The sequence below is a fragment of the Peromyscus maniculatus genome, chromosome 4 (genome assembly GCF_049852395.1).
Source record: "Peromyscus maniculatus bairdii isolate BWxNUB_F1_BW_parent chromosome 4, HU_Pman_BW_mat_3.1, whole genome shotgun sequence".
Lineage (NCBI taxonomy): Eukaryota > Metazoa > Chordata > Mammalia > Rodentia > Cricetidae > Peromyscus > Peromyscus maniculatus.
The window spans coordinates 34,799,375-34,806,596 of record NC_134855.1 but is presented as its reverse complement, the minus strand read 5'-3'; the positions used below and the strand labels follow the sequence as shown (position 1 = coordinate 34,806,596).

Sequence of the window (7,222 nt, the reverse complement as noted above, 5' to 3'; positions counted from 1 at the left end):
AAAACAAAGAGTGATATTTTATAATAATTAAATGTCTAATCCATCAGGAACATTAAAAACAGTTATAGACATGTGCCCATGATAACAGAAAACTTAAATAAAAAATAATACAAAGGGCTGGCGAGACGGCTCAGCAGTTATGCACACTGGCTGTTTTTTGAGAGCAAGGGTTCACTTTTCAGCACACATATTATGACTCACAACCATCTGTAACTTCTGTTCCAGGGGATTTGATATCCTCTTCTGGCCTCCTAGTAAATAATTTATGAACAGGTAAATACATGGAGTTCTGCCTTACTATCTAGAGTCTCTATCTTTGTTTTTAAGTTTTAGGGACTTTGTGGTCATTGAGTCAACTATTATTACTATTGTATGTTTTATGTTTTGAGTGAACTTTATGCTTTCTTTCCTTTTCTTTCTTTTTTTTTTTACAGAACATTTTTTATTTTTCACTAAGACTTTCCCAGAGGACATAACTAAGCTCGTTACCATCCCTACCCCCACAAAGGGTTAGTGCACTCACTGCTGTAAAGTAGATACAAACAGTTTCCAGGACTGGAACCAACCTTAACTGGCAAAGACCACTTTCTCTCTGAATTATCATAAAAATGTTTAAGTAAAAAAAGAAAGGAAAGGAGCAAAGGGGCAATGGTGGTTTCAGAATGAAAAGATCATTCACTGTCATGTCATACATTCAATCTTGGCTCTAGTAACAAAATGGAAACAGGATTACTATCATACAAAATGTTCACTACAGCACACTGTATGCACCTGTTCCAAGCCCACCCTCAGCCCCCAATGCTTCCAACTCAACTACTTCCCAGCCTGTTGAGCCTGTCGACGAAGGAGCACGTAGATCTTCTCTTTGATCCAGTCTTTGTTATAAGGCTGGTACGTCTGTGTATCAGCTCGGTAAACAAGACAGCTGAGATCTGCCAGATCATGGATAAAGTCAAACAACTGACTGATATCGTATGTGATGGAGGGGCTGTTGGGATTCTCTTCAGATGTTGTTCATACATTTTACAAACACCTTCCATGCACTCATTCACAGACTCATAGTCAGCGTAAGTCCTACCTTCCGGTCTCTTGGTAGGCTGTACCAACAAAATGGTGTGAGACATCCCGCCAAACGCTTTGCTGCAGCCGCCGCTAACACCGCTGCCGCCGCCGCATTCTTCCCTTTTCAACTTAACTATTTTGGAGCAATTTGAAGTTCAGGACAGGTCTATATTGTTCCTTGTCTCCCCCCTTCATGTCTCCCCTTCCTCAGCCCCAGAAGCTGCACTCACAATTGCAGGTTCCATTCTTAGAGTCTTTTGTATCCCCAGGACATAACTATATTGTGAACTTAGCTCACCACAGCTGTAGTCAAGTTAAACCCTCGTGAGCTGCTTGCATGGGGCATCGGGAACCTTGGCCTCATCTCTCTCTCTCTCTCTTTTTTTTATTATCCATCTCTCTTCCTTCCTGCTTCCTAGACACAGCGCTTCCATCCTTTCAGTTTTTCTACATTTGCTGCTACTTCTCAGTATTTTGTTGCTTCTTCTGTGTTCACACTAATTTTCTGTCTTCTTATTTCTTTCATGGTCTTCTCAATTCAATTTGTTTTTCAGCTGTTGTATCTAAAACCTTGGAATCATCATTGGACCCTCTTTCTTTTCACACTCACTGTCTAAGCCATGAATCAGATCTGTTTAGTCTATATGCAATATATAGCTAGAATTTATTCATTTCTATCGCCCGAATTCTAGGATTCTGAAGTAATTATGTTATACTTATATTACTTCTGTAGCCTGCTAAATTACATCTTTAATAGGGCATAGAGAATGGGAATATGAGGGATTCAGATGGCTGAGTTGGGGGAGGGATGGAGAGGGAGAACAATGAAAGAAATATCATGATAGAGGGAGCCATAATGGGGTTAGGAAGAAACCTGGTGCTAGGGGAATTCCCAGGAACCCACAAGGACGACCCCACCTAAAACTCCTAGCAATATCGGAGAGGGCTCCTCAACTGGCCTTCTCCTATAATCAGATTGGTGACTACCCAAATTGTCATCATAGAATCTTCATTCAGCAACTGATGGAAGCAGATGCAGAGATCCACAGCTAAGCACCAGGCCGAGCTCGAGGAGTCCAGTTGAAGAGAGGGAGGAGGGATTATATGAGCAAGGTGTGTGTGGGGGGGTCAATATCATGATGGGGAAAACCACAGAGACAGCTGACTTGAGCTAGGTGGAGCTCACTGACTCTGGACTGACAGTTGGGGAACCTGCATGGGAGCGAACTAGGTCCTGTGAATGTGGGTGACAGTTGTATTGCTTGATCTGTTTGTGGGGCCTCTTGTAGCTGAAAAGTTTTCTTCAGTCCCACCCAGCCCCTGCAGTTCTGTGGCATGCTTATAAAATAATCACTCAGAAGCTTATATTAATTATAACTGTTATGCCATTAGCTCAGGCTTCCTACTGACTAGCTCTTACACTTAAACTCAGCCCATTTCTGTTAATCTATGTGTCTTCATTTGTTCTGTAGTTTTACCTGTGTGCCATTACATGCTGCTCCCTGGACAGCAGCTGGCATCTCCCTTTCAGCCTTCCAGCCTTCCCACCATTCTCCTTATTTGCTTATCCCTCCTATACTTCCTGCCCAGCTACTGGCCAATCAGCATTTTATTTATCAACCACTCAGAGCAACACATTCACAGCATACAGAGCGATACCCACAGCAGCCCCTGACAGAGGGACCAGGATTTGTCCCTGGTGCATGAACTGGCTTTTTGGAACCCATTCCCTATGGAGGGATACCTTGCTCAGCCTTGATACAGAAGGGAGGGGCTTGGTCCTGTCAACTTAGTAGGCCAGACTTTGTTGACTCCCCAAGGGAGGCCTTACCCTCTGAGGAGTGGATGGTGGTGCAGGGCGGGGGAAGAAGGGGAGGGAGGAGGACTGTGGTTGGTACGTATAATGAAACATCCTTTCTTTACCTTTCTGTCCCTGTGAAGCTCCTACTGAGTGCCATAAAATTAGCTGCCAATGATACATAACTTTACTCCCCAACTGTAGAGGACTTTCAAAATGTATTACCATCTAGGCCACTCCCCTCTAAGCTGCCCATCACAGTTAAGTAATCATTGTGAGAGAAGCCCCTTTATTATTATTAGCTGTGGGGAAATGCAGAGTTTGAAGCTCGCTGGGCCTTCTGCTAACTTCAAGGAACCTTTGTGACATCTGCTGACTGACAGTGGCTTCTGCAAGCTCCCTCAGTTTCCTTTCTCAGGCTCTGGGATTTCTTCCTCCTCTTCTCCTTTTCAGGCTTACCACCTCTTCCTTTTCTCATCCTGTTATTTTCCTCTGTGATCTTTCTTGAACTTTATGCATGGCCGATATAATTCTACTACTGAGGCACACATAAGCTCTTAAATTTAAAAAAAAATGAATTTTTAATCTTTTGAGACTTTCACACGAGTATCTTATTTACATTCTTTCCATCCCTCCCTTTCTCCCTCTTAATCTTCCTGTCTCCCCACACTCTATTCCATCTCAAATCAATGACTTCTTTAATTGTGAGCTTTACACACACACACACACACACACACACACACACACACACACACACACACACACATCTCCTACTGAATTCATTTAGTGTTGCTCAAAATTTTCTCTGGAGATAGGTTCTCACTAGATTGTCTAGGTTTAAGTCCCGTTTTTCTCTATATGCAGACAGGTCTCAGACTTATTCTAACTGCTTCTGCCTCCCAAGTAGTTGAGATTACAGACATGTTCCACAATACCTGTGTGTTTCAGGGATTTCTGGATCTGCAATAAAAGGGTATTGTAATAATACCTTACAGACATCACATACAAGTATGGCTTTGGAGAGTTTCCTGCACATCGTCTCTGGAAGTCTAAGGGGCTATTGAGGTAGAAGGCACATATCTTATTGTACTCAGTAGATAGCAAATAGAGGATGTATTCCATTCTGGAATCAGGAGCTTGAACTGTTAGGTACCTAGTATGAAGAGGTAGTATCAATTTATTTGCTTCTTATTTTAAAATATAATTTAAAAAGTTAAAATATAATTACATTACTTTCTTCTTTCTTACTCCTCCCATGTGCCTCCATTCCATCTCAAAATTTAGACTCTTTTTCTTTAATTATTATTGTCACATATATACATATATGTATGCATAAATATATAAATACAACATGCTTAGTCTGTTTAGTGTTGCTTATATGCATATGATCTCAGGACTGACAGGCAGTATTATTTTTTTGTAGAACTGGTATAGTACAAGATGAATCTGTAGGTGGATATACACTTTCCATGGTTTTGTGCAAGGCAGGTTGCACATCTTTTGCCAACTTTGTCAGTGATACACTTCTGGGCAGTGGTGGTGTACACCTTTAATCCCAGCACTCGGGAGGCAGAGCCAGGCGAATCTCTGTGAGTTCGAGGCCAGCCTAGGCTACCAAGTGAGTTCCAGGAAAGGCACAAAGCTACACAGAGAAACCCTGTCTCGACAAACAAAAAACAAACAAACAAACCTTTTCAAGAGTTTGTTTCTGTTGCTGTGATTATTTTCAGTACTTCCTGGGTCACCATTTCCAGTGTCACTGGGGTTAGTATCAATGTGGCAATGACTTGAGACAGTGTTGATTTCAGTCCATTCATTCCTCTTGTTCTTTCTTCACTTACCCCAAATTTCCAGGTACTACTAATCTCTTTTCTATTTCCACAATTTGTTTCAATTTTAGAAAAATGGAATAATATAATACACATCATTTTTGTTTTTGTTTCTTTGCCCACTATATTTATTCTGAGATTCATCCACTGATTGTGTACATCAGGTATCCATTTTTATTGCTGTATGCATTATATGAATACACTGATAGTCATTTTGTCTTGTTTTCGTTGATAAACATTTGAGTAGTGATGATAAATAAAGCTGCCAGGATCATTATTATGTTAGTCTCTACATGACTGTAAGCTTCCATGTCTTCTGGGTAATTCTAAGGAGCAGAAAGGCAAGATCATATGGAAGGAAATTATTTTAACCTTTGAGTAACTGATAAGCTATTTTTCTAGGTGTTTGCACTATTTACATACCTATTAATGACATATAAGAGGCCATTGTATTCACATTCTTATGAATGCTAATATGGCCAATGTTTAGTCTTGCTGATTCTAATGTATCATGTTTTAAATTGCATTTTCCTAGTGACTCATAATGTTCAACTTTGTATTATATGTTTATTGTTTGCAGTGATACCTATTTTTGTTAAGTATCTGTAAATTCTTGGCCATGTTTTCATTGGGTTGTTTTCTTATTGTTGAATTTAGAAAGTTTCTAAAAAACAGCATAATATTAAAGTAATATAATTTGAAAATATTTTCTCTCTGTAACTTACCTTTTCATTATTTTATCAATACCTCTTTAAAATCAAAAGTATTAACTCTGGATTAATAATATTTATGGATTTTTCTTTTCATTATCATTTCAGTATATGATGTTGTAGCTAAGAATTATTTTCTATACTCAAAGTTATAAAGAAATAGTTTTCCTTCATTTTTTCTTTCATTTCATAATTGAAATGATCAAACTAAGGGTTTATATTTAAACCCTTTTAGAGTTAAAATTTGAAAAATATTTTTATTAATTCTTGAAGGATTTCACAGAAGGTACTTTTTTAAGCTTCTCTCCCCACTCCTTCCAGATTCACCTCCAACCCTTACCCATCCAATATTCCCATCCCCCATGATAAGTTCCATTTGTGTTTCCCAAATACTCTGTAGTATGAGCCTTGTCCTGGATCATGGTCCACATACCAGGCATCACACCTTTAAAGTAAACTGATGCTCCTACTCAGAGCAGCTATCAAATGGCAATAGTTCCTCAACTATTTCATGTCTGCCTCCCCAGTGCATGCTGGAATTTATCTGACTAGAGCTTTTGTAAGTCTTGTGCATGCACTCACAGCAGATGTGAGTTCATATGTGCAACTGTGTGCTGCGTCTGGAAAACACAGTTTCCATATAGTCACCCACCATCTTTGGCTCTTACAATCTTTCTGCTAGAGTCAAAGTTTTTAATTTTTTTTAGACTATTTTTAGAGTACTTTGGGGCTGACAGAAAAACTGAGTAGAGGAGATAGATTACAAATCATTTCCTTGACCTCACATGTTCACAGTATCCTCCATAGTAACACTTGCGCTACTGTGATACACTGTTACAACTGAGGAATTGGCACTCACTGGTGTATCAATACTTCCTGGATCATGTTTTCCATTAGGGTGCACTGGTGAAGATGTGCATTCTGTAAGTATGGACAAGTTTCTAGTGATGCATGTTATCCAACCTTACAGAAATAGTTGCACCGTACAAATATGACCGATGTTCTGCCTACAAATATTTCCCTCCCCATAAATCCTGAAGATACTGATATTGTAACTGCTCACATGCCATATATAATATGAAGCTGGAATCATAAACTATGTGGCTTTTTTTTTTTGGTTTTACAGACAGGGTTTCTCTTTTGAATCAACTTCTTGGGTATAAATTCATATTCTTGCCTAAGAATATTTTGTATTATTCCAGTTCTACTTTTCTCTTTTAGTTCTATTTTTTTTGAGACAGGATTTCTCTGTGTAGTCCTGGCTGCCATGGAACTCACTCTGTAGATCAGATTGGCCTCGAACTCACAGAGATTCAATTGCCTTTGCCTCCTAAGTGCTGGGGTTAAAGGTATGTGCCACCACTGCCTGGCCCAGCTTTTATTTTTTGAAGAGACATTTCTCTACCACTAAACTACATTTTTATCTTTATCAAAAATTAGTTGTGTCCATTCTCAGTTCTTTTCTTTTATATCTGACTCTTCTGACTCCTGGTTGCCACACAGCATATATTGCATATGCATTACCTTCTTATGGAACATTTTATACTTTATCACATCTCTCTTATTTTCCAGAATGCCAGATCCTTTATGTCAAAAATCATACTGTGATCATTTAGTATATTTGGCCAAATAAAGAAATAATGGGTTTTGGGGGATTTTTGATCACACTGTAAATTCCGAGATTGCATTTGGGTTAATTAAATAAAATTAACCTTGGATTAGGAGGCTGCAACAGCAACTAGTTGACAGAAAGTAATCATAGAGTGTCAGAGGGCATCCAGGAGAGATAAAGAGACACAGGAAGTAGTAGAGTGGGGTTTGGA

General features: G+C 39.2%; 1 pseudogene; it reads right to left on the bottom strand.

Moving 5' to 3' along the window:
* Positions 1–437: 437 nt before the first annotated feature.
* Positions 438–1,165, bottom strand: LOC102925326 (enhancer of rudimentary homolog pseudogene; annotated as a pseudogene).
* Positions 1,166–7,222: the final 6,057 nt, after the last annotated feature.